This window comes from Choloepus didactylus, chromosome 23 (genome assembly GCF_015220235.1).
Source record: "Choloepus didactylus isolate mChoDid1 chromosome 23, mChoDid1.pri, whole genome shotgun sequence".
Taxonomy (NCBI): Eukaryota; Metazoa; Chordata; class Mammalia; order Pilosa; family Megalonychidae; genus Choloepus; species Choloepus didactylus.
In genome coordinates this window covers 1,688,118-1,695,463 of record NC_051329.1, presented here as the reverse complement: position 1 = coordinate 1,695,463, position 7,346 = coordinate 1,688,118, and positions in this window count along the sequence as shown.

Genomic DNA, 7,346 nt, shown 5'->3' with positions numbered 1-7,346 from the left:
ATCCCCGGGGACGCGGAGGGGAGTGGAGGACGCTGGGGCGGGCAGGGAGGGATGGGACATGGGACAGGAGGGAGATCTTCTGGAAAGTGCACCTTACACATAGCTGGTGGGTGTGACCCCTCAGCTGGGGTTGGGGTATCGGGGTCCATCAGGGTAACCTTCAGGCAGAGAAGGGCAGAGGGGGCTTGAAATCCAGCGTGTAAAGGCTTCTTGGAGTCCTGGGGAGCTCGGGGACCAGCGGGAGCCTCCAGCCCATGGGACCCCCCCTCCGACACCACATCCTGCCTCACAGGCGGGTTTGTGGCCCGGGTCTTCCTGTTATTAGCCCCGAGTCCTGCCTGTGGCACTCAGGTGCCAGACGAGGACGCGTCTCCCTCCCACACTGCGGCTCCACTGAGCCTGAGCAACAGAGAGGACGATGGAAATCGATTCCGCCAGCAGAAAGCTAGGAAGCAGGGCGCGGAGCCTGTGGCAGGAATAGCAGGGGTGTGCTGAGCATGTGTGTGGGTGTGTGCATGAGCGTGTGCATGTGTGACTTGCTTGCACATGAGTGTGTGCAGCTACATGTGTACATCTGTGTGCACGTGGCCATGGATCCATAGATTCAGCTATCTAATTGCTGCTAACATCGTAGCTGCAGACCCCTGTCAAGAGACTATCAGATCAGATCCCAAATGAGCTTTGTGAGCGAAAAGCCTGCGTTTGGGAGAGCGTTGGTGCTCAAGGCTCGGACAGGAGGGGTGAGCAGGGCCAGGACCCCGGGGTCTCCACTTCCAAGGGGAGAGCCTGGGGCGGTGCAGGGGACGGCCCAGTGACCGGAGAGCCCTGCAGCTCCACCGCCCCCGCTTGGGAGCGTCTGGCCCGGGGGTTCCCTGGTGGGGAGCAGAGCAGTGCTCGGGCAGGGTCGGTGCAGAAATGCGACATGTGGGTCACACGGCACGTGTCAGGGCTGGACAAGGCTGGGGGCAGGGGCTGCAGGACAGCGGGGGTGGGTGGGTGGGGGACAACAAGCCTGGAGCAGCGCCAGCCCCTCTGGGCCCTGTGGGCAGCAGGCAAAGGTGTCCTCTCCCCAGACGACCAGCTGGCAAGCAGAGTCTCCATGGGCCCAGGACACCAGGACCTGCTCCGGGCCCGGAGCACCGGAAACCAGAATCCATGTCAGTAAAAGAAGTGAAGAGCCGGCCGCAGCGTGGCCTGTGCAGCCGGCACAGTCTCCCCACCCCAGTCCCGGGCCTCGCCCCACGGTCCCGTCCACTCCTGCCCCTGGGCACTGCCTGCAGTTTTGTGTCAACACGTTGATTCTTACAAAAACAATCTGCTGTGATTTTGAACAGGTTTGCATTGACTCTGTAAATCAATTTGAGGATAATTTCATCTGCACAAACTCAAATCTTTTAAGCCTGGGGTATGGCATATCCATCCATTAATTTGTTTTCGTTAATTTCTCTCAATAAAGTGTATAATGTTTTTGTATAGAGATCTGGCACATTTTTTAGGTTTATTCTGAGCTGTTTCTTATGTTACTGTAAATGGTGTGTGTGTCTGTGTGTGTGTGTATGAGGGCATGTGTAAACGTGTGTGTATATACATTCTATTGTGTTGGTTGTGGTGATGAGTTTTATGCTGTAAATAATCAACTTCTTTTAAAGGCGCTTTGGCAATGCCCATGCAAATATTAGTGCACACACCGATTCAGCCAGTGATTCTGGCTCCTGATGTCTGTCCTAGAGGTGGATTCACTGACACAGACCGAGGCTGGTGAGCGGGTGTTTCCTGCAGCCATGTTTGAAAAGGTCAGAGGTCACTGAACTGTCAGCCCCGGGGACTGGGGGGCTGGGCTGTGGTGTGTAGAAGCCGTCAAGGAGAAGGGGCCCCGCCTGGGACCAAGACAGTCAGTGAAAAAAAAAATAAAATGGGAATGCATTAAGGAAATAAAGACAGAGAAAGGCTCAGTTCACTGTGCAAGAGATACACGTACTCACACATTTGCGTGCACACAGGCTTGTCTCTGCACAAAGTCTCCAGAAGGACACACAAAAACCTGAGGGGCGGAAAGTGGGGGTGCGCAGCCAGGGTGGGTGTCCAGGGTGGGCCTTGCAGCGGTCCAGCACACGCGGCCCCCTCCTCCCAGGCTCCCCTGGTCACAGGCCTCTGGGGACGGTCAGTGCACACGGTCACTGTCTACCTGCCGCCTCCACCTGAGAGTGGCCTTCCAGCCAGGGGCCCACTTGTCACCCCAGCAGGGGACCTTTGTCCGCAGACGCCCCCCTTCCTTTGGAGCAGCGTCTCTCAGGGTAACTTCTTGGGAACCCTGCCCTTAGCCCACCCTGCTCTTCTGCAGAGCCCGGGGTGCCAGCTCCCCAGGGGCAGGGCCCTGGGGTTTGCGTTTTACACTGCCCAACCCCGTCTTGCATGGACCCCGTGTGCAGTCACTTTAGAGCAGCCGCCCAGACCAGTCGGACGCACCTGTGGCCTCTGAGCCCCGGGCCTGGGGTTTCGACTCGGGGGGTCTGGGTGGCCCCAGGATGGGCACGTCACACACCTGCCCTTCTGTGTAACGCCCGGGGGCTGCTTCAGGAGGTCAGCCCGGGGGAGCTGAGGGCCGTGCGGTAAGGCGGGAGGGAGGCCTCAGTGGCTGGCTTCCTGGGGGCAGAGGAGGGGTGGGTGGTGCCAGGACTGCCCAAGGGAGCCGCGGTCCCAGGAGTGGACGTGAGGTTTCAGTTTGCATGTGCGGACTTCTCGGACAAAGATGCAGAATTAAATGCGGTGGCCTCACACAGGGCTTCATGCGCGGCCTCTGCTCAGGGTTTCTGTGATGCGTGGCACGTCACATCACCTGCCGGTAGGCAGCCGGGGCACCAAGGTGGACAGTGGGTTTGACGCAGGATGTGGGGCCGAGGGAATGGATCGGGAGCTGGCCGGCTGCATCCTCAGGCTGACTCGGGCTGGTCACCTATTCCTTAACATAGTTTTATGGGCACCCAGCCGGCTTGTTTCCGTGCTGTCTCTGGCTGCGTTCGTGCTGCCAAGGCAGGGCTGATCGCTGCAACAGACGCTGTACGGTCCATAAAGCTGTTAACATTTACTACCTAATCTAGCCCTTTACAGAAAAAACAAAAACAAAACAAAACAAAAATAACCCAACCCAACTTAATCAAGAGCTGGACCGTGTCACTGGGCAGGAAGGTGTCGAGAGAAAAGAAGGGGCAGCCTAAGGCTGGCGCCAGTTCAGCATTAGATGTTGCTTACAGAAGCAGGAGGTGCTGGCAAGGGGGCCCCAAAGACACATCCAGAGAGGCAGGAAGACACCCTAGGAAGGTGGATGAGGGAAAGTCAGGAGAAGAGGATGTCTGAGGAAGAGAAGAGCCTCTGCTGGCCAGATGTCCCGGCACCTGCGGACGCCATCTGTGAAGTGGGGGACGTCCGAGCACCTGCTTACGGGGCCCTGTGGACTCTGGGGCCAGATTCTCAGGGCAAGGCCGCGGCTGGGTGCTTGCATCCTGCATCCTGGGGTGGGCGGGTGTCACGGGGCAGGCACCTGGAAGCTGGGCCCAGGGAGGCCTTCACCCTCGGAGCTCTGACGCGGGCAGGGCGCGTTCTCACTGCCGTCTCCCAAGAAAGGCTGTGGCTTCCATGGTTGGCTCCCAGGACCTCCAGCTCCAGCTGTGGGCAGCGCTGCCCATCCTGCTCCAACCTTCTGGGAGGAAACCTCAGCTTAGTACCAGGCTTTGGGCCGGTGTGACAGCCCTTTGCCACCGAGTCCCCCCAAGCTGCCCCCTCGGCAGGCCCGTCTCTGAGCCCCTCGTGACCCCGGCGCTAGGGAGTGGCTCCTCCCCCCGGCCAAGGTGGGGGAGCCCTGTCCCCCCCAGTTAGCCCCACACCTGCGCACATGGCCATGGCGTGCTGCCCCTTTCCTGATGCTATTTTCCAATTTTTGAGGCAGCAGAGTGCAAATTAGCTTTCAAACACATTAGCTGGGCAAACTAACTGCTCAAAAACGGCATTTATCCCTGGGATTCTCCCATTGAGTCACTGCCCACCGAGGTCGAGGACCCTGGGGCTGCTGGCGAGACCCTGGCAGAGAAGCGGACGCCCCAGGCACCCGGCCCTGCAGGTGGTCTCTGCTCACGGCGCAGACACAGAAACCAAGCGCCACCAGGCGCCTCGGGGACACGTTCTGGGGCAAAACTTCTTCCTAATCCCATGAAAGTGGCCGAAAAAGGGCGCCGCATCCGCCAACACGCTCCGTCCACCAAGACAAAACCTTCCCGGAGAAGTGTTTGGACGAGAGTGGAAATATCCAACGTCGGGGATAAAAAGGAATAAACCACGCAGGGCATCACATTTAGCATAAGTGCTCTCTGTTTCCATGGAAACAATACAGAAATCCGGCTGAGGAAATGAATACTGAATGTGAAGTATTTGTTTAATTTTAATGTGAATACAATCTAAACTGTTTATTCCCGGCACTTCTGGAAATTTTCACACAGTAACAGTAAATGTCTTTAATCTGTTTTTATTTTTAATTGGTTTTTCCAGTGGATTGATTCCCTGCGAATAAAGAGGGAAAAACACAAAACAATGGGAACAAAGCAAGCCACTGACGGCAAGCGGAGCTGTGGCATCCCGGTTTTGCCATTAGGGTCCCACAGCCCATCCCAGGCTCTGGAAAGCGGCCCCTCGAGAGCTGCAGGCCCCTGGGGGAGCCCCAGCACTTGCAGTCCGTGGCTTTTAATCCCTTTTGTGGGACAGATTTAGTAGCAGGGTCTCTGGCATCGGGGCGTCTCAGAGGCAGGGAGCTGCACGTGGGAAGGGGCCTGGGGAGTCTTCTCAGGCTGGTGAGGTTCTTTCCTGCTTTGTGTGCTGGTGACACAAGTTCACTTTGTGAAAACTGACTGAGCTCTGTACCTGTGATTTGAATACTTTTGTGTCTGTAAGTTAAATGTCAATAAAAGGACAAAAAATAGGCCATTCCCTGAGATTCTCACGGAAGATCTCTTGGAGGAAAGGGACTTTTAAGAAGTCCTTTTAGGAAAAGGGTTGTGATGGATCATGATAATGTCTTACTTTCCCATCTTCAAAAGAGCATTGTGCACTCCAGCCCTGTCAAATTCAGGAGCGGCCAAAGGCCAGGTGACTGTGCTTTGGCAAAACGCTGGAAGTCACAGCTAATACTTCTGATCAGGTGCTCAGAGGGCTTCTCCCTCCCTCCCTCTCCCTCTCTCTCTCTCTGTCTCCCCCCCCCCCACTTCTCTCCCTCTCACCCCGCCCCCCCCACCCATGACATCCATACAGGGCAGCCCCATGGGCTTGAATCCAGGTGCAAAGATGCCTGGAGCAGAATCACGGCCAGGACGGCCACTGGAGCCGCGGTTATTTCGGGGTCCTTCCGTCTTGCAGCAACCCCTCTCCGAGCCTAACCACTGTGGCCTCGAGGCCCGAGAGCTCATCGGATTCTTGATTCAGAGACGCTTCAACAGCTACAGTGGATTCCAGCTGTTGTCCAGGTGGAGCCCCTCAGGGCCCTAACCGGGGGCTTCTGTATTTTGAAGTTTAAAGACAGAGGCTTTCTTTCCTCAGGGCTGCTAAGCCGAGGGTCTGCCAGCCTGGGGGGCAGGGACCCCAGTCCCCACCGGGCAGATCCGGAGAGCCCAGGTAGACTTCCGTCTCCAGGGGAGGGAGAGGCGCGGCCCAGCGGGACTGACCTCCCCAGTCGCAATATCAGCAGCCTGCGGCTCTTCAAAGGCTACCTGGAGACTTTCCTACTTCTGGTAGATTCCGGCTTTGTTTTGTTTTGTTTTCCTGATTAGAGTTGTCTGGCAACCAATGCCGTGATTAATACAACTCCAGGAGCTGCAAGCAGCTCTCAGGCCACCAGGCATTAGAGGGGAAGGGTAAAGAGACCAGGACAGCAAGGAGGAGAGTCGATGGGGGCTGTGGAGGGCTCATGAGTTGGGTGACGCTGGGGCATGTGTGGTGGGGGGATCTGGGAAGGGTGACTGAGCCGTCCCGGGGCTCCCCATCTGCAGGGAAGATGGAGAAAGCTAAAGGCTGAGCCAGCAGCGTCCACTCCCGGAGGCCTGGCCCTGGACTCAGGAAATCGCCGCCCCCAGCAGGGGTCCTGGACACGAGGTCTTCTGTGTGGTGCCCCCGCCCCAGGAGGACGTGTCTGGCTGCGGTGGGAGGGGTCTGGGAGGTGCAGGGCCTGCGTGGCTGCACGCCCAGGCTGTCCACGTCGCCGGCCCCACAATGTCCAGGCAGGGCGAGCAGGCCCTGGGGTCTGTGATGAAGCGTCATGGGGCGACCAGCATGGCTGCCCCTCGCTCCACCAGGCTGCACTGGGCTGGGGCTGCCAGTCCTTGTCCATGGGGTACCCAGGGGTTGAGGAGAGGAGTTCTGGGGACACTGGGCCCCTCATCTGACTCCTGCAGCCTGGCCCCATTTGGGGGACCCAATCCCAGGGGCCGGGCCCCAGAGCCCTTCAAATGTGCACCGCCCCCCATGTGGGTGCCAGGAGAGAACCAGAGGAAGCTGCTCGTCGCCTGGGGCTGCCCCAAGCCCACTCGGGTGTCTGCAGCCGCCCAGTCCTCGGGCCAACGTCCTGGAGGACCAGGGCCCTCGTGGAAGCTTCCCAGAAAAGCCCCCTCCTGCTGCTTCCTGCACGGCCGAGGACACTGCAGGGGGCGAGACCCCGGCTTGGGGCTGCTCTTCTCCTGTCCCACGGTGGCTTAGAGGCCCAGCCAGGGGTCTGGGTCGGGGGACGCCTGGTCCTCATCTCTGACTTGCTAATGACTCAAAGGGAGACAAACTCACTGACCGAGCCAGGCCCTGAGGACGCGGACAAGGCCTGAGGGGACTTGTGTGACCGTCCCGGGTGGCGGAGCTGGGCCATTTGTCCTCTGTCCTCCCTGCAAACCTCACGGCCACCCCCAGGCTCAGCCCACCTGGGCCCAGAAGGCCCCGTGGCCCCAGCACGTCTGCCCCCTCCCCTCATGCCTCTGCACCCCGTATTCTCCACTGCGCTCTTGTCACCCCTGGACTCCCCTTTCCACACGTGGCTGCTAGCTCACCTCCGGCCTCCCTGCTGCATGCGTCTGTAGTCTTTCCAGGCTGTTCCAGAAGCCTCGGTAAATACTTGCCGAAATGCTGGTTGAGGGAAGGGGAGTGGCAGGTCCCCGCAGGAGAGCATTTGCCAAGCGAGGGGCGCCCGGGCCGAACCTCGTGGCAGAGGGGCCACACCGCCCTCTGCTCGGAGGGGCCCCAGTGGCTGTGAAAGAGGGGGACGTGACAGCCAGAGGGCCACAGACCCCGGCAGGGCCGCGGCCATGCCTGAGCTCCGGCAGCAG